The sequence below is a fragment of the Euprymna scolopes genome, chromosome 28 (genome assembly GCF_053919585.1).
Source record: "Euprymna scolopes isolate OS-2025 chromosome 28, ASM5391958v1, whole genome shotgun sequence".
Classification (NCBI taxonomy): domain Eukaryota; kingdom Metazoa; phylum Mollusca; class Cephalopoda; order Sepiida; family Sepiolidae; genus Euprymna; species Euprymna scolopes.
Window position 1 is genome coordinate 100,714,864 of NC_136509.1, and position 20,666 is coordinate 100,735,529.

The 20,666-nt window shown below is 37.6% G+C and overlaps 1 protein-coding gene across 1 annotated transcript in view; it reads right to left on the reverse strand.

The window, feature by feature from the left end:
* The window catches only part of LOC145249758 (calcyphosin-like protein), a 105,992-nt gene that overhangs the window by 10,470 nt on the left and 74,856 nt on the right, over positions 1–20,666 (reverse strand). The gene's annotated exons all lie outside the window — the stretch shown is intronic.

The window sequence follows — 20,666 nt, forward strand, 5'->3', positions numbered from 1 at the left end:
GGAGTGCTAAATCTCACACCGGACAGGGTCATGAAAATTACTTTGCATCACATTTACAGATTGAGAGGGATCTTAGTGGTTGTGGGGAGGTAGTCTTCAGGGGTAATAAAAAAATATTTAAAAAAAAACCGGAACAATCATTTCCGACCTCAAAATCGATGGATCGCCCGTCTACACTTTTTTGGATTGAGGCCAACTTAAAAATATTGTTACCGCTAACTTATGGAATATAAATTTGTTAAATTTTTAGGAAAATATTGATGACGGAAATTGGTTTCGGTAAGCAGCAGAAAGACAGTTCCTGGGTTGCATGCGGCTTACGGGCCGCGTGTTGGAGACCCCTCTTGCTCCGATCTATCACATTACATTGTTTGACCAATTACAGCTTCGTAATTTTAATCACTAATTGTCAACATTCCAACCGAATTTAATGTGGATTTGTCAAAGTTACGAATGGACGCAAAACATTCAGGCAATTAATTAATAAATCTCTCATTTGAAATTCGCCTTCATAATAATAATTTCCAGATCCGGAGGGAAATGCTCTCCTCCTCCTTCTTCTCCTCCTCCTGCTCCTCCTCTCCCTCCTCCTACTACTACTGAAAAACAATCAGGAAATTAAAACTTTATAAACTATTATGTTCCCGAAATATCATATCATACGAAACTTCCATCAGACGACACTAATGCAAGTAATAATATACGCGGGGCTGTTCCACAAATAAAGACGCCTAGTTTTTTAAAACTCAAATGGTTGATGAGCTACGAAGACGGGAGTGGTATTATAAAAACGAACGCCCTTTTGTGCTCAACAAGTTTTCTTTTTACATAATCACTACCATTCTCGATGCACTTTTGTCAGAAATTAATGACGCATCTCTACAGGTCTGCTTCTGACACATGTCCATGACAGGGTTTGCTTCCTTAGAGTCTCACACCGTCAATATTTGCAACAGAGAGATGCAACTTTCAGTCATCACACCAAAGCAATTTGCAATCCCTCTGATCCATTCGGGCGGAATATAAAATATAAGGCATTACTTTTGTGACAAAAGTATAAGCACACACACACACACACACACACACACACACACACACACACACACACACAGACACACACATATATATATTATATATCTATTATATAAAATGCAAAATGGGAGCGAGCGTTTGTGTATGTCCGCCAAAGGCTTTTTGCATCGGGGTTCTCACATCGGTTAAATTCCGCAAGAAGTTTTCGCATACTTCCTAAATCGTAATATCTCACATTCACAAACGAACATCCTTTCTTTCCTTTTTTTTTTTGATCGAGTTAAAAAAATTCCCACCATGCCGTTGTCTCAAGTGTTTGTTTGTCTTTCTTGTATAATAAAGTAAAACTATTCGAATGCAAACGACAGAAAGCAGGAAACTTAACTGGCCCCCGGCCAGCTGTTCTGATACTTCACTTAAGTAATTGGTCTTTGGTCAATGTAGGGGAAACCTTTCATACTGAAACAATTGCTATTTATGTGGATACTGCCAGAGTGCCCCCTTTTTAGGAGAGCTGGTTATTAAAAACGGCCTTGTGTCTAATTTGCTTTCATGGGGAAGCAAATAAATACCACGACAGAAAGCAAGATGCTTAACTGGCCCTCGACCAGGTTAAAAAGCAACGTTCATTTCTGCGCATGCGTGGCGCCTCCTATGATTCTTAAGTTAATTACCAACTCAATGCATTCACTAACCTCTTCGGCCTTATGGTTAGCAAGGAAAATTAATTACCCTACGTTTTCGAATTCGATCCCACCTCTCTTTCTATTTTTTTTATTTTGTCCTTGTGCCAATATCATCCACCCGGGCAAAAGTTAATTACCAACTCATTGCATTCACTAACCTCTTTGGCCTTATGGTTAGCTTGGAAAACTAATTAACCACCTCTCTCTATCTTTTGTTAAATTTTAATCACGTGGAAGCCATTTTTAATATCGCTTCATCCTTGTGCCAAAATCCTCCACCCAGGCAATGCTGGGTACTCCCCACTAGGATTATATAAAGGGCACTTGTCTGTGTGTTTGTGTGTGTTTGTATGTTTGTTAAAAACTTCTGTCATCCACATCTGATTAGGCCGAAACTGGTCCCATCTGAAAGACAAATGCCCCGGATACATAATATGTAAAATTTAGAAAAAAAGATTCACTCTGTGGCGGTCAACATTTTTAGAGTCGCTTTTTTTGCAAGTCACACACACATATTAAACTAAAACTATGTATAAAACGCTTGTTTTGCAACGTCATGACGTCATAAGCACTATTATTAATAAAAGGTAAATTTTCAGAGCTTGTTATGTTTTAATTTGCTTCGGTTTGTGTTGATCCTTTACCTCCGTGCTTTGTATTGCTTTCTGTAAATTACATTAACCCTTCACGCAATCATAGATTCTAAAAATTATTAGTTGAATTTGCACCAGATTTGTTAAAATTAGCCGTTGAAAAAAAGGACATAATATAATTAGATCGTAGCTATGGAGCTTAAATAAGGATAACGAAAAAATAAACAAGAAACACGAAGAACTAAAATAAATGGTACTAGTATATAAAGATGAACTGGGATGATAGAGACTAACATATGACTTTTGAAATCAATGGAAGCCAATTCTATCCAAACGTAAATCGGGCCAACAAAAACAGAACATCTTGACCTGACAGAAAAAAAGACAATTCTGAACAAATTACGGTCTCATCTCATATTAGCACAACGTTTCGGTCGATAAAACCTCTAAACTTCAGGTGTATCTTGTTGAAGTCCAAAATCTTTCTGTCGAACTTGTCATTCAGACACCAGTGAATACTACTACTGTACTTAAAAGCCCATCTTTTAAAATCCTCGGCCTAATATTTACACGCATCATGAATTTGAACAGATACATTGAGAACGTTGACAGGGCTGCTGCAAGGCTGTTCCCTATACCGTGCGAGAAAATAACTCGCACCAGATAACATCCTTTATCTTTACAAAGCGACAATTTACTCACGCATGGATTATTGTTGCCACATCTGGACTGAAGCACCTGCCACTAGTCTTTCAATCATCATCTCATCTCTCTCATCCCATCTTCGTCGTCTTTGCGGGACGCTTCACCACCGACTCTACATGACTTCTCCAGTTCTCTCGATCTCGCATGGCAGTTTGCAGGTTCCGAAACCTGTCCAATCCTGTGTCCTGTAGCAGATTGTCAATGTAGGTCATTTTTCTTCTGCCACAGCTTTGGTGTTCATATGTAGGTATCCAGAGAACTAGTTTACTGGCTTCCTCTTCGCTGTGTCTCATGCAGTGACCAGCTACTTTCATCCTTCTCTGCTGTACTTTCAGTGATACTAGTGGTAGGTCACCATAAAGCTGTTGGTTGGCTGCGTGGCTCTTCCATGATGTATTGAGGGCCATCCTGAGCATCCGTGTGTAACAGCCATCCAGTCTCTTCTTCAACATATTTGTAAGAGTCCATGCCTCAACACCATAGAAAAGGACTGTTTCTACTGTATCAACAAAGAGTCTTACTTTATGACCATATCTTATCAATGCTTTTCTTACTTCGAAATCTTTTTCAGTGCTCTCTGACCATGCTCCAAATTACTTGAAGTTTTCGACAACCTTGAGCAGAGTTCCATCAAGCGCTTTCTCTCCAACTGGATCAACGTGGTTGAAGGCGTGTATCTCTGTTTTCTTGGCATTGCAGTACAAACCCATCAATTTTGTTTCCTCTTCTAGTTGGCTTAGGACTTCTTGGGCTTGACCAATTTCCTAAGTTAGTAATGCTAGGTCAGTAGCACAATTGAGATCAGTAATAACCTACTTGCTGTCAAGAATTTTCCCCACTCTTTATCTGTGCCTGAATCAAAACGTAGATTCCATGAACAAGGCTTCTTTCTTAGAACTGCATGCCTGTGGAATTCTGTTCCGTCTGCCTGCTTCCCACCTGACTACAACCTGGATGTCTTCAAGTCCAACATAAACAAATTCCTAATGAACCGCCCCCTTAAGTAAACACTTCATAAGATCTTCGCACTAACGTACTGTACTTGCAATAACCCTTGTCCCTGAGTGGTTTCCGGGCCTTGATAAGAGGTGACCACCATGTAAAAAAAATGAAAAGAAGAAAAGTTGGACACGTTTGCTCTTTCGCCTATGCAGACGAAAACCAAGCTCCTCTTCTCTTCCATTGCGTGTCTTTCTTAGAACATAGTCAAGTATTATGGCAAAGAGATAAGGTGCTAATGTGTCTCCTTGTAAGACTCCAGCTATGGTAGTAAAATATTCTGTTTTTCCATCTGGTCTTATGACTCTTGCTGTTGTGTTCTCATAGATCTTAGTCATTGCTTAGAGGAGGTTTGGTCGAACATTGTAAGCATTCAATATTGTCATCATCATGCCTCTCTGTATTTAATCAAACGCCTTCCAGAATTCTACGAAAATAAGGATTGCTTTCCTGTTATGGCTTTTCACTCCTTCTATCAATCGCCGTGACGCAAGGATATGAGCAAGTTTTCAAAGACGAATATCTTCCACACTATCGGCTAAGCTTCGACCCTTATCGCATCGCTGCAATATTGCATCCCTGCGTCTGTGTTACAAGTATTTGAATGGAATGTACTGTGATGAACTCACATCACTCATGACTCCTCGACGTGCCAATCCCAACAAACACGACGAGCAGCAAAATCCCACCCCTACATTGTAGAGATCTCTAGATGCAGAAAAGCCTTCTACTCTAATACTTTCTTTCCTCGGACTGACGAACTTTGGAATTCCCTCTCTTTCCTGCTTCCCTGACTGTATTAACCTACAGAAGTTTAAATGTAATGTGAACAGACATCTCACTTCTCAACTCCCGCAAATTACTTTCTCGGCACGATCCCGAATTAGTTTTCTGTGGGTGTGTTCTGCTTTTGTTTTATTCTTTTCAAGTTGCTCGTAAGTCTTGTAGTTCATGTGAACTGGTTTCCACATTCTAGGGTTTTCCTTAAGATTTCAACCGTTTTCATTATTACTATCCATTGTATCTTCACCATGCGCCCCTTACGTCCAATTGGCAATAAGTTTTGTTTGGAGTTAACATGATTTTAAAAAAATGTACTTTGTATGAAATAGTATGCTGAAAAGATAATGTAACATAGACTATAATGCAGTAGTATGGGGGAGTGGTTTCCTCATCACACATTGGTCGGATAATGCATATCTGAAAATAACATGTATTGTAAGTTAATATATTTCTTTTTGAAAGGTGTGTGGTGTAGTATCTGTTCTAGGTCCATTAAACTATTCTTCCAAGCATTATTTTTTTTCTTTCTGAGAGGATAGTTTCATATCAGTGTTATCGTTATGAGTCTATCCTCCCAGATATTACCTCCGCCTTTGGTATATTGTAGAATCTGTTGTTTTTTATATCATACTACCAGCCATGACGCCCTGTAAGATATGTTTATTTGTGATGTCCTGATAGCAATACTACTACTACTACTACTACTACTACTACTACTACTACTACTACTACTACTACTACTAATAATAATAATAATAATAATAATTGCCACCCAAATTCCAGTGAAGACCAATGGTCTCCGCTAACGAAAAATCAATGGTAAGCAGCTGTTGCGATAACGCAAATTCGTTTGCAAAGGCTTTCGAAAAAGGTGGAGAGTACTGAAAATCTGTGGAGAATTGTTGTCACTCAGCCTCCAAGGAACACCACAAGTTGTTCTCAAACAGCAATCTTTGATAGTGGCTTATGTGACTATTCGTAGTGAGGAAATAATAATAATAATAATAATAATAATAATGATAATAAAAATAATAATAATAATAATAATCATTGTCACCCGAATTCCAGCGGAAACCATGATGCCCCTGAACAATATACCGAGAAAGTGCCTAGCTGGATACAAATTCTCCAATAAAGAGGGAAAATGAACCACTTGATGTACATGGACGACCTGAAACGTTTTGCAAGGACCAAAAAGGAACTAGAGACACTAATAAACACTACCAGGATCTTCAGTCAGGATATTCAAATAATTTAGTAGCAAAAAGTGTGCATTACTAGTTATAAGAAATGGAAAAATGGAGACAACAAAAGGCATGGAACTACTCAACTAAATGGAACAAAACGCCTATAAATACTTGGGAGTTCTGGAAGCAGACACCATCAAAGCCACAGAAATGAAAGAGAGAATCGGAAAGGAATATCTCAGGAGAACAAGAAATCTTCTAGAAAAAAAATTGTATAGCAGAAACCTAATAAAAGGTATAAATACATGGGCAGTATCACTAGTAAGATACTCAGGACCGTTCATAGGGTGGACAAAAGAAGAACTGAGACAGCTCGATCAGAAGACCAGGAAACTCATGACCTTGCACAATGCATTACATCCAAAGAATGATATTGACTGATTCTACGTAAAAGGGAAGAAGGCGGAAGAGGACTAATTTGTATAGAAGACTGTGTGAATGACACACACACACACACAAAAAAGAAAGAATTTGAAAAATACATAATGCGAAACATGAAAAGAATAATCATGGCAGCAAGAAACACTGAAAAAAAATCGACAAAACAAAACAGAGAGATAAATGATAAGATGAGAAAAGAAAAATGGGAAGAAAAACAACTACATGCAAGATTCATAAGGATGACAAAAGATAAGAATAACTAAAACATTTGGACAAGGATGCGAAAAGGACACATAAACCGAGAAACTGAATCCCTTATAACCGCAGCACAAGATAACTCGATAAAAACTAGCCACATCAAAGCAAAGATCGACAAACTACAAGAAAAACGGCAAATGCAGACTCTTTGGACAAAGAGACGAAACGATAAATCATATAGTAAGTGAATGCAGCAAACTGGCCCAAAAGGAATACAAGAACAGATACGACCAAGTGGGAAAGGCAGTACATTGGGAATTATGCAAACAACTGCATCTCGAATGCACAGACAAGTGGTAAAAACATAAGCCAGCAACAGTACCCGAAAACGAGAATCACAGAATCCTATGGGACATGGACCTACAAACTGATAAACCCATCCAAGCAAGAAGACCAGATGTCGTAATAATTAACAAGAAAGAAAAATCCTGTCAAATTATCGACTTTGTGGTTCCAGCCAACCATAGGGTGAATATCAATGAAAAGGAGAAATGAAGCAAATACACAGCTAGCCAGAGAGCTGAAAAGGATATGGAAGATGAAGAAAATCAAAATAACACCTATAATAGTAGGAGCACTAGGAACAATCCTGAAAACCTTTGAAAAAAGAATGAGAGAAACTGGAATCAGAGGAATGACTAGAAACATACAGCGAACAACACTAATGAAAAACGGCTGAAATATTAAGGAGAAAACTTGAATGTTGTGACTAACACATATGAGCAACAAGTGCGGACCAGACGATTTGCTTCAGAGGCAAAACATGAAACGTCACATGGAACCAAGAACATAAAAGCCACATATCTATAAGTTCTCTACCTCCCCCCACTATTACATCACTGAACCCCATCACCCCCAAAAAAGTGAGACCAAACTGCCAAGTAGAGTCAAGGAGGAAGGAAAGACCGAGGAGGGAGCACTGACCAGATCTCCGTTGTTCCGTCTGCCTGCTTCCCACCGGACTACAACTTGGATGTGTTCAAGTCCAATGTAAACAAATTCCTAATGAACCGCCCCCTTAAGTAAACACTTCATGAAATCTCCACACTAACGTAATGTACTTGCAATAACCCTTATCCCTGAGTGGCTTCCGGGCCTTGATAAGTGGTGATCACTGTGTAAAAAAAAAAAAAAAGTGTGAAGAGAACTGGGACCTTGGGGAGGCTTATTGCCACTCATTCCAGGTAAGCCCAAAGCCGCTGCCAATGAGAAATCAATGGCAAACAGCTGTTGCGATAATGCAAGTTTATTTGCAAATACTACCGAAAGAGGTGGAGAGTACTGCAAATCTGGGGAGCCTTGTTGTCACTCAGCTTCAAGGGAACACTACAGGCTGTTTTGAAGGAGAGATCTTTGATAACCAGTGTGAAAGCTCCTTGTGAGCCTATAATAAATCCTATGGATGTACAAACGGATAAACCCATCCAAGCGGATGTCATACTAGTTAGCAAGAAAACTTCTGCCAGATTGTGGATTTTGCCATTCCAGCAGACCACAGAGTGAAGTTCAAGGAGAGTGAAAAGTGGAACAAATACACTGAAGTGGCCAGAGAGCTTAAAGGGATCTGAAAGATGAAGAAAGTCAAGATAACACCAATAATAGTGGGAGCGTTAGAAACAATATTGAAAAACTATGAACAAAGAATGGGAGAAATTGGAATCAGAGGGATGGCTGAGACGATACAACGGATAACAATAATGAAAGTAGTTGAATTATTAAGGAAAACCTTTGGATGCTGAGACTAGCACAAACGAGCTACAGACACAAGGCAGACATATAGAAACTGCTACATATATAAAATATAAAAGAAAATTACATGGAATCATGAAAACTGAAACTATAATTGTAAGTTAAACCCCTGTACCTTCGCCTCCCGTCCTTTATTATGTGTGCGTATGTCACTATAAACTAGCATAACACCAAATATAGAGGAGATTCAAGGAGGATGGAAAGACTGAGGAGATAAAGCACTAGCCAGACCTCCACTAATAAGTGTACAGTAGTCAAATGGGATAATATCGTAGTAATCGTTAGTAAATCATTTGGTAAATTGAATTACTTAAGGAGACGGCTCACCAAGAACTTGTTTACATTGGGCTTGAAGACTGTAGTCAGCTGGAAAGCAAGCAAACAGAAGAGAGTTCCACAGGCGTGCAGTTTTAAGAAAAAAACTTTCTTCATCGAATCTAGGTTTAGGCATAGATAAAGAGTGGGGAAAATTATTGATATATTAATATTTATTTGCACAAAATATGAAAATTCATTATGAACAAATCAGGCAAACGGCCATTAAAAAGTGTGCGGACAATGGGTGTTGTTAGTCATCCTTAGTCTCCAATACTAAAAATTGTCTATCTACTCTTAACTTAAAATATCTAAGTAACCACAATACCATATTCACTCAACGGGCTGTCCTACTCAAGATAAACCCAAATGTGAGTTTTAAAGAAAGTTTGAAAGTAATTATTTGATAATGTCTGTATGACTACTCCTATTGAGTTAATAATAACATTAATAATAATACATTTATTTCTTGGCAACACGTTTCAACGAGAAATCAATGGTAAGCGATTGTTGCGATAATGAAAATTCATCTGCAAAGGTTATCAAAAAAACTTAAGAGTACTGGAAATCTGGGGGAAACTTCTTGTCACTCCAACTCCAGGGAACACCACAAGTAGTTCTCAAAGAGAAATCTTTGATGATGGCCTGTGTAACTACTTCTAGTGAATAAATGACAATTTTAGGGTCAAGATCACAGTGTAGTATCTGTTCTGATGCTAAAACTTCACCTTTTCTGTCCTCGGTCAGTGGAGAAGAAATCCTTTATTACTGAAACAATTTTTTATTTTTGTTCTTATCCAGACTGCCTTTCTTTGGGGGGGGACTGGCTTTTCCTTACATTAAAAACTGACCTTGTGCCTAACTCTGCCTTCGTGGGGAGACAAGTAAATAATAATAATAATAATAATAATAATAATAATAATAATAATAATGATAATAATAATAACTAGCGGGACCTGTGGAAATTCCACAGGAGGACTCATTCATATGTAATATATTGATGGTGGCATTATGTAGATGTTCAGTGAAAATGGAGACACTAATATTATTGTAGATTTTTTGTTAAAACTGCAAAAGTATTTATCTAAGCTAGCATGAACGCCCGGCAATGTCCGGTCGTAAAGTACGCTTAAATATGATATTTTAATTCTTGCAGGTTTCGTATATATTATTACATAGTAAATGTTCTATCGATTTTTATATAATAAAGTTGCGATTAGAAAAAAACAAAAACTACCCATATGACTTCGGGGCATTAGCTTGAATCTTAACCGAAATAAAAACTTATGGAATATATATATATATATATATATATATATATATATATATATATATATATATATTCAGGCAAACATTATTAAAAACGACAGAGATACCTTGCTTAATGATTCTTTTTTTCATTTTTTCGATCTTTCGTAAGATTTTTTTAACTTCAAGATGGAAGGTATTTACAAATGTTCCATGGTTCACACGAGCGCTTTCGATTCTTTCTTGAATCATCATCAGGTGGAGATAAAATATTAAAAATAGAAGTGAAATATATAGTTACGAATGATAAAAAGAGTCAATGAAAAGTCGATTAAAATATACATTTACGAGTGATAAAAAACTCGAATAAAAACTAGGATGATAAAAGGCAATGTTAGTAAAACCAGTCGTATACTGGTTATGCTAAACATTTCAGCACATTATTGCTACTTTCAAAATTAATGCTATTTATAGATGGGTGCTGGGTTTTTATATATAGTGCTTCAAGTATATTTAATTTTTTACAATTACTTTCTCGTTGCAAAATCCTTGTGTTGTCCACGAGGACCTTTCTAAGATTAGAGGGGGGACAGCTATGTTGATTTGTTAAATGCTGGTATATTGAGCTAGTACTGTTCAAATGCATCGTTAATTGACGGGACAATGTTGTTTTTGTATGTCCAATATATGCGTTTTTATTTTCGGAGTTTCACTCTCCTAAGGAGCATTGAAATTTGTACACAATATTGGTTTGCTCCAACATAAAATATATATATATATATATATATATATATATATATATATATATATATATATATATATATATATTTCTTTCACTTCGCACGTCATATATATATATATATATATATATATATATATATATATATATATATATATATATATATATATATAAACTTGAGTTCCTTCAATCGAAACCGAAACGAAAACTCATGAAGAATTCTTGGTGAAATTATTTATGACAAGAAATGGACGTACATAATTAAACGACCCGAATGTAAGCGTGACACACAAAAGAACACACGCGCTATCGTATTAATATTTAGATAATAATAATCCATTTATTTCCTGGCAACATTTTTCCCTCTCATGTTTATCGCGTTCGTCCCACGTGGTTACAGTTCATTTTCCTCGATTTATTCTTCTTGTGTAACGATCTTCACGTGTAAACGATATATTCGCCGAAAGATTCCACCATTTTCTTTACATCTGGGATTTCACGTCTGTAGCTGGCAACAGATCTAGTGACCTTCACATCACATCACCATCACCTGCCCTTCCCCACCTCCTCGCTTTCTTTCACTTCGCACGTCATTTCGCCCGATTCTTTCATTTACAAATTACACAATCTCTGCGAATCCGCTATCAAAACACGCTTAACAACTGTGACGACATCTCAGATAAGCAGCGCTATTTACAACTGCCTTGAACCGCTGTTGCATGGGGCGGAGATAGAGATTACAACTGAATTTTTTAAATGTAATCTATTGCATGAAGACCAACTGCTTTTTTTCTATGTCCAACTAACATTTGAAAAATACACAACAAACACCCAGAAAGTTGGTAACCCTGTGTGTATAATATAAAACTAAAGTAAAAAAAAAAAAAATTAATAAAAGATTTACTATTTGAGGATGAAATTGTAATATTGTGACCCTTTAGCTGTGATCACAGCGTAGTATATGTGTTAACTGTGGCAGGCAGTGCAAAAGATCAAAACATTATAATTATTAATTGATCCGAACGACGGCGGGTCGCCGGATCGATTATTATGATTTGGAAAAGTAAAACCAATTAGATTGGAAAAATGTGATTGACAGATGAAATAATAAATTGGTTGTTTGGTTGTTTTTTTTTACGGCATATCAACCCTTTTCCGGTTATTTAATGCCGAATCCAAAGATTTTGAAGAAAATTTTTTTAATAGAATATATTTGTTGTTTTCAAGTCGATTTCTATTTAACTCATAGTTGGAACCCTAACAGGTACTACCACTCCGGGTCAGAGTGGACCTGGGAGCAATCGTAATTAAAAGGGTGGCTCCACACTCCCCAAAGCCCACCAGCTGGGGCCTCACCACTGGATATAGTTTAAGGTCATATCCAGGACCCCCATTGAGGGACTTTTACCCTCTGCAGGGGGGCAGTCGATGTATTCTAATACCCCACCGACAGGGCCAGAAATAATAAAAACACTACAAAGAAATGTTAACTTGGAAAATAAAGGTAAACAAATTCTTGAGGAATTTTAGTTTACGTAAACAAAATTATTAGATTTAGGCTTACGTAAGCGTTCGGGGTTTGGACACGTGATGATGACGTAATGGTATGTAGATTTGAGTAGATTTTAATCAGTCGTTAGCTGAACACTGGGGAAAACGGACGACCCAAGGGGGAGTTGGTCCCTCCTCATGACGAGGGGTGTGGCATCTTCTTAGAAAAAAATGTGAAGACGTTGTAATCTCTGAAGATGCCGGCCGGAATCGAGAGAATAAACGTTTTATATATAAATCATGTATGTGTTGTGTTTGTCTACAAATGTTGAAATGAACTATTTTGTCTATAAATGTTTTGATACGTTTACGTCAATCGTTTTATGTTAGAACTGTTGTATAAATGTAAAATATAAACACTAGGCGATCTACTAGATGATACAAGATTATATATATATATATAATATATATATGAGGTTGGATGACTATAATACTCCCTATCTAAGGTTGAGCATATTTGGAAGTCATATACAAATTACCATTAGCGTGTAAACAAATTGAGCTTAGGTATTTGGACAATGTCAACACATTGTTAATCCACTACTCGCATAGCAGCAGCCGTATAGCGCAACAGTTAGGAGTTCCGACTGTCGTTTGGGCGATCGGGTTTCGATCCTGGCTCGAGGTAGTTGCATGTCTATATACGAGGGGCGTGCAATTGCCTGATCTAGCTGAAATTTGGCATATGCAATGATTTATATCTCTACGGGTTATGTGGCAAATTACAGCTCTGAATTAATTGTGGTTTCTATTTTACAGGTGTTTGAACTGAGTCAGGTGTGAAATGGAGCCTGTTGAATGTTGAGCAGTGATCCGGTTTTTGTATTTGAAAGGACGCACACCACAGGAGACTTTTGATAAAATGAAAAAAACTCATGGTGATAATGCCCCATCATATGACCTTGTAAAACGCTGGCATCGTGAATGCAAACATGGCCGGAAGTCTGTGGAAACAGCTCCCAGACCTGGTCGCCCCCCACCCTTCTGCCATTGATGAGGCATCTGTCCGTCAATTGAGGCTGCTATTTTGGAAGATCGGCGCATTACTATTCGCCAAATAGCCCAAGATGTCAAGACTAGTATAGGATCTCTAGAAACTATTATTCATGACCATTTGCATAAGCGTAAGATGTCTGTCAGACGGATTCCCAGGTTGCTCACACCATTACAGAAGCGAGAACGCATCCAGTGCTCGAGGATGAATTTGGAGATGTGCCAAGAAGATGAGTCAAAGTTTTTCAAAAGACCGATTACACAGGATGAAACCTGGGTCCATCGCTATGATCCAGAGATCAAAGCTCAGTCAATGCAGTGGAAGCACTTCGACTCACCACCTCCAAAAAAGACAAGGGTGCAGCCCTCCGCTGGCAAGGTCATGCTCACAGTCTTCTGGGACCAGGACGGAGTAGTGATGACAGATTTCCTGGCAAAGGGTACCACAATTACAGGATCCTGTTATGCTTCACTTTTGAGGAAATTAAGGGAAGCTATCAAAATCAAGAGGCGGTGCAAGATCAGCAAAGGTACACTTCTCCTGCAGGACAACGCTCCGGTCCACAACTCGCATGTCGTCAAATCAGAAGCACGGGCGTGTAGTTATGAAATCCTTCCCCATCCTCCCTACTCTCCTGGCCTTGCACCCTCTGACTTTCACCTCTTCCCAGTCATGAAGTTGTTTTTGAAAGAAAAGCATTTCCCAGATGGTGCAGCCTTGATTTCTGAAGTTACGTCGTGGTTGGAGGATCAATCTGAGGTGCTCTACAAAAACGGTCTCCAGAGTTGTATCAAACGATGGGAGAAATGCCTAACTCTGGGTGGTTCCTATGTAGAGAAAGACTAATAACTGTGCCAAGTTTCGTTTCTCTACTGCTATGGAAAGGTGGTCAGTGGCATTACTTATTGAACGCCCCTCGTATATATATATATACTTGCGTATAATAAAACCGAGGTATATATACACGCATATATACGTACATGAATATACAGATAATATATAACCCTCGCTATCCATCAAAATGGAATCAAATGTTATGAAGACTCGCACGCATCTTTTAATGTTATCATGTAGTCTGTTTTCTACTCACTAAGGGGACGTAACTCTGAATTTTTATGCAGAGTTCTTTTCTTTACGTCGACTCGAGTTGCGTGTGTGTCTGTATGTGTGTCCAGGGGTAAGAATGGGCTGGACGAAGAGGAAACAGGTGGTAGTAAATGGGAAAGAGAAACGATAGAAGTAATGTTACACTTTTGTCCCGGATAGTGTCGGGTAGCCATGCTAGTCTATTATATCAAAAGCAGTTCTCTGTCTGTGTATGTGTGCATCTTCAGTAAAAGTTAAAAATAACAAAACAAAACTGCCAAACAAACCACCATCGAGTTTGTATATTCTTGATTAAAGTTCCTATTTACTTACCTTCCCACGAGGGCAGAGTAAGGCACACAGTCGGTTTTTAATGTGAGGAAAATCCAGCTCCCCAAAAAGGGGCACTCTGCATAGGAACAAAAATAAAAATTGTCTCAATCTAGAAGCATTTCTCCTCCACTGATCGAGGCCAGAAAAGGTGAAGTATAGCATCAAAACAGAAAAAAGCCTGTTCTCCATATCACACTGTCCAGGTCAGCATCCAAAGTCACCACACATGGCCGACACTGACCAATGACAGACTACTACTACTACTACTACTACTACTACTACAATACTTATCTAATTCCTCTCTTTCTCTCTTTCATTCGCTCTCATACATATATATTGTATACAGATTCTCTAGCACAAAAAATAAGAGCCTAACACCCATACCTACAGACGTTGAGTTTATATATATATATATATATATATATATATATATATATATGTGTGTGTGTGTGTGTGTGTGTGTGTGTGTGTGAGTGTGTGTGTGTGTGACAGAAAAAACGGTAATAAAACACACACGCACACACACACACACATATATATATATTTTTTTTTTTTTGTACACAGAGATCACCACTTATCAAGGCCCGGAAGCCACTCAGGGATAAGGGTTATTGCAAGTACATTACGTTAGTGAGGAGATTTGATGAAGTGTTTACTTAAGGGGGCGGTTCATTAGGAATTTGTTAACATTAGACTTGAAGACATCCAAGTTGTAGTCCGGAGGGAAGCAGGCAGACGGAACAGAGTTCCACAGGCGTGCAGTTCTAAGAAAGAAGCTTTGTTCATGAAATCCGCGTTTTGATTTAGGCACAGATATAGAGTGGGGGAAATTTTTCACAGTGGATTCAGCTAGACGGGTGTTTTTCGTGAAAGATTGGCGAGGGGGGACCAGGGATTGGAGTTCAGACGAGCACCTGCCATGAAAATAACGATAAAACAAGGATAGGCTTGCAACGTCTCTTCTGTGGGAGAGGGGTTGCAGGGTAGAGAAAAGGGCATCCCCCACTAAACCACGAAGTCTATTTTGTACTCTGTCAAGGCATGATAGGCTGTTTTTGGCAGCTCCTGCCCAGATATGGCAGCAGTATTCCATCCTTGGCCGTACTTGGCTTTTATATAGATAGAGAATTGCATCAGTAGTGAGATATCTTCTGGAGCGGTAGAAGGATTCCACCATCTTTCCAGCGACCTTAGCAACAGACTTGATGTACGTGTTCCATTTCAGATCAGGAGTAAAGGTCAAACCCAGAAGCTTGTCAAAACACGGGACCTCACCCAGACGAGAGCCATCCATCACAATTGATGCCAGCTGGGGATCAGAGCGTTGATGATGTAAGGATAGGAATTTGGTTTTGGATGCATTAAAGGTAACTAGCCACATCTTCCCCCACTGAACCACGCGCTCGAGATCAGAGGAGAGAGAATCAGATAGAACTTCGTCATTTACAGCCTTTGATGTATCGTGTCATCAGCATAGATGTCAACGAATGATTTAAGTATGTGTTTAGGGAGGTCATTGATGTAGATCAGGAAGAAAGTTGGGCCCAGGATTGACCCCTGAGGGACTCCAGCATTTATATTGCAGGCCTCCGATTTTTGACCATCTACCACTACTCTTATGAGTCTATCGGAGAGAAATGATTTAATGATTGAAAAAACATTTCCAGTTATACCGTAGCTGGAAATCTTGTGAAGTAGACCCTTATGCCATACTTTGTCGAAGGCCTTTGATATGTCAAGAGCAATTGCCCTAGAAAGGAAGCCTTTGTCAAGAGATTCACTAATCCTGTGGGATATAACCTTCAGCACATCTGCGGTAGATCTTGCAGAGCGGAAACCATATTGTGTGTCACTAAGAAGGTTATTCCTGCTGAGGTGGTTGACTATTTCTCTATTTAATATGGATTCCAGCAACTTACTCATAACACAGAGAAGACTTATTGGTCTGTACTGAGAGGGAGATGACTTATCACCTGAATTCTTAAATACAGGGCAAACTGATGAGGTCTTCCAGGGGGTCGGAAAGCACTTCTCCTTAAGGCAGCGCTTAAATAGTTTCGTAAGTATGGGAGCAAGTTCTGGTTGAAGCTTTTTTAACACTATAATTGGGATGCCATCAGGGCCAGTTGCTTTACTGGAATCTAGGTTTTTTATTAGCTTGGCGACCTCATGCACGGATATTTGTATGTTACCTAGCTTGTTCTGTGTTATAGGAGGAAATATGGGGAGTTGATGGCCTTATATATATACAAAGTAACTTAGCCTTATATATATATGCAAAGTAACTTAGTTTGTGTGTGTGCGCGACGGGTTCTACAAAATTCTCTGAGTTTATAGCTGAAACTTAATATATTTGGACTCGCGGTACAAATTCGGTTTGTTTTTTAGCCAGTAAAAATAACCGCTTAGGGATCAAAACTGAAAAAAAAACTTGGCAGGACGCAGACTAAACCTGTTACTTCTTCACATGCGCAAACATACAGTTATAGGTTTAACGCCATGATTTTCAGTTTTTGTATTCGTATACATTTGGGTCTGACCGTAACGGAGCAAACTGTAGAGATATACGTTTTTGTTTCGACTCTACCCGATATCATCGATTAAACTTTTGGGTACAATATTGATAGAGAATGGACTGTTTTATAAATACGAAATCTGCAGGAATTAAAATATCATATTTAAGCGTATTTCATAACCAGGCAACGCCCGGTAGCATGCTAGTATATATATATATATATATATATATATATATATATATATATATATATATATATATATATATATATATATATATATATATATAGCCTGGATGCGTGGCGTTGCCCGGGTGTTTGGAGTGTGTGCTGAGCTAAAAAAAAAACAAAAAACAAAACAAAAACAAAAAAAAAACGCAGTAGTAGGCAGACAGGAGGAAAAGAACGTGAAAAAAAAAACAAAAAAAACAAAAAAACATGACGTCTTGTCGTTGCGTCCATCGCCAAACCGGAAGTGGTGAAGTTTTAAATTAAGCCTAGTCAATCGAAAAGAGGGGATGGCTTTCGAAAATATTGGCGAAAAAAAAAGCGATCCCTCCTTGTAGAAATGTGTCCAGTTGAGGATGAAGGAATCAATGTTTTTAGCCAAATTTTCGTCCGAAGGGTCGAGCTTGTAAACAATACCTATCTCGTGAAAATCCGTCGCCTCTGTTGAAAGTTTTAGGCATACATACATACATACATACATACATACATACATGATGATGATTGCAACGTCTTGTCAGATGAGTGCCACTCCCTCAGACACTTAAAGTTCATGAGCTCAAAAATGACTTCTATCGCCACAGGACCATTTTAATAGACAAATGCCTGAGGGAGTATCTATACACAGATGATGTTACAGAGTCTTAGCTTTGTACGGTAGCTAAGTCTCTCTCTCGGTTCAAAATGTTGAGATCCAACAACAAGCAAGTATGTATGTACATACATACATACATACATACATACATACATTTAAACAGACAAGTGAGATTTATATTATAGATAACTGAAAGAAAAAGCGTCCCTTTTTATTCCCTTTAATTTTAAGAAAAGAAGAAATTACGTTCAATGCGTTTCACTATTTCACCCTTGGATCAAATTGTAGGATTCGTGAAATCTGAGAAGTTCAAGGTCTACAGATATGGAATCGAATAATTCTGAACAGAAATAAAGGCATTGATTTTTATGCCTTGTTTATTTCTGACTTGCGTCTTGAAACACGAACTAAAAGTATTCGCTTTCATTCTTAGATTATTGCTCTTTGCTTTCTATGGTATCGATCCACAAGTCGAGCCGTACCGACTTAAGGTGCAGCTATACAATTTTCACATACAAAGGGCATTTCTATCTCAAACACTTTCTGTGTGACGTCATATCTATCTCAAATACTTTCTGTGTGACGTCATATCCTGACACATGACAATATGAAGAGTAAGAAGTTGACCATGGGTTTACTTTCAGCAGCCTCGTAATTTTTGCTCAACTGTTTTTAGTCTTTAGTCGTCACATTCCATAAGCAATGTTTCTGGCAAAAGGGAGAGAATTGCTGTTTGCTGGGTTGGAATCTGCTGCAATATTTTTTGTCATAGTAATAGGGAATGACCACAAAGATTTTGGCGATTCTCTTTAAAATCACACGTGATAAGATGATCCAACCACTTTATATTGAATCTTTTTGAATTCTTCGGTGATACTTTTATGTCTAAACAGGAAAAGGCCACCAGGTTTCAGCTAGTCGTGACTGGTTCTTTGCCGGGAAAAACTTCTCTAATTGGATTTATTGTGCCATATCTTTGCTTGGAACAACACGTTTTTATTTCAAGAATGCCTCTACACTCAAGAAATATCTATCCATACTTATCTTTGGCTAATTTTTGATATTGACCTGTTATTTTTAGATTCTTACATCAAGTGGCTTTATGTCTTTTCTGGAGCAATTTCCATGAAAAATCTGAATCGTTAGTTTCTAATGGAGTTTTCATCCTATGTTGACAATTCCGTTTTTAACATGTTTTTATACACCCATCTATAACCTTGTTAAATCGTAATAAAAATCAGAATCAGTTATATTTAAATATCGTATCTTATACGCTACGTGTCACTTAAAACTTCCTGACTGTGAAGCAACATCCTGAAAACGTAGTTCTAACTCTAGTAATTAACTTCTAATGGAAAATTTCCGATTCCTCTTACTCTACCTTTATGTGGAAAATTCCGTTTTACCATTTTTATTACACACCCACATTCACTTCGTTTATTATGAAAAGATGCAATTAGATTCATTGCGGTTCACCATTGTTATTTGGATTTGATCTTGAGATCAAATTGAAGGATTCATTGATTTATACGTGTTGCTTCTGGAAATATGAATTAAAAAATATTCGCTTTCATTCAGTTCTGAGATTATTGATCTTTGTTTTCAATGATGTCGATCCACAAGTCGAGCGGTATCGACTTAAGATGTAGCTATAAAATTTGCGTGTACAAATGGCGTATCTATCTCACACATTAAAAAAAAATCTTTCTTTCTATTTCTTGATGAGCTATTTTGTAAAGCTTCATATGGTTTTCTTACTTCAGCATATCGAAAACCAACTTTTACTAGTTTCTTAAGTCGTCAGGACTCACAAAACTTCAATTTAATTAAGACTCTTAGAGCCTTAATGATTTGTTTTACGATCAAGCTGGGTAATTCATTACTAAAATCCTCTGCTACAATGGTTATCCGTAGACATTGATGTATCTATTGGGGAAAAATTCTAAACTTTTATAAAACTTAAACAGCTTCTGTTATAACAGATATGTTTTTTAGTTTTCACTTACCTTGTCTATGTAACATAAGTGATCGATTTTTTAAACCAATCTCCTTGACTACCCTAAAATGTTACTTTGTCTCAAATACACGAGGTATTTTCCACCTGCTTATCTTGACGTCGATTGGCAAAGATGATTTTCCCTCACTATAATAATTCTATTTTTAATAAATTTTAATGTAGCTCTAGTTTTAACTGCATTGGAAATACTTTACAAAGCTTATACATCCGGATCTAACAACAAATAGCCACAAAAAACATCTACATGCAAATAATTTACTATCAAAGGTTTTAAATATGGGTCATCCACTGACGAACATCTTATAAATAACCATTCCTTAGACCCTAAATTTAGTGTTGATTTATTTTATTTTCTCATTAATTCACAACGTTTATTTCATCTGAGTATTACGAAAGTAATTTACATTAATTATTTGCAACCTTCACAACTTTAATATGGTTTCTATTTGATTCCTTATTACCTATACGTGCTATAATGATCATGGTATTATTTTTTCTCATCAATCATAATCTTTCAGTTGTTATATTTTATTCCATCAGATGTAAAAATTAATAAGTCTTTATATCGCCATACGATATGTAGAATGTCCCCAAAGTAATAATTCCTAATATATATA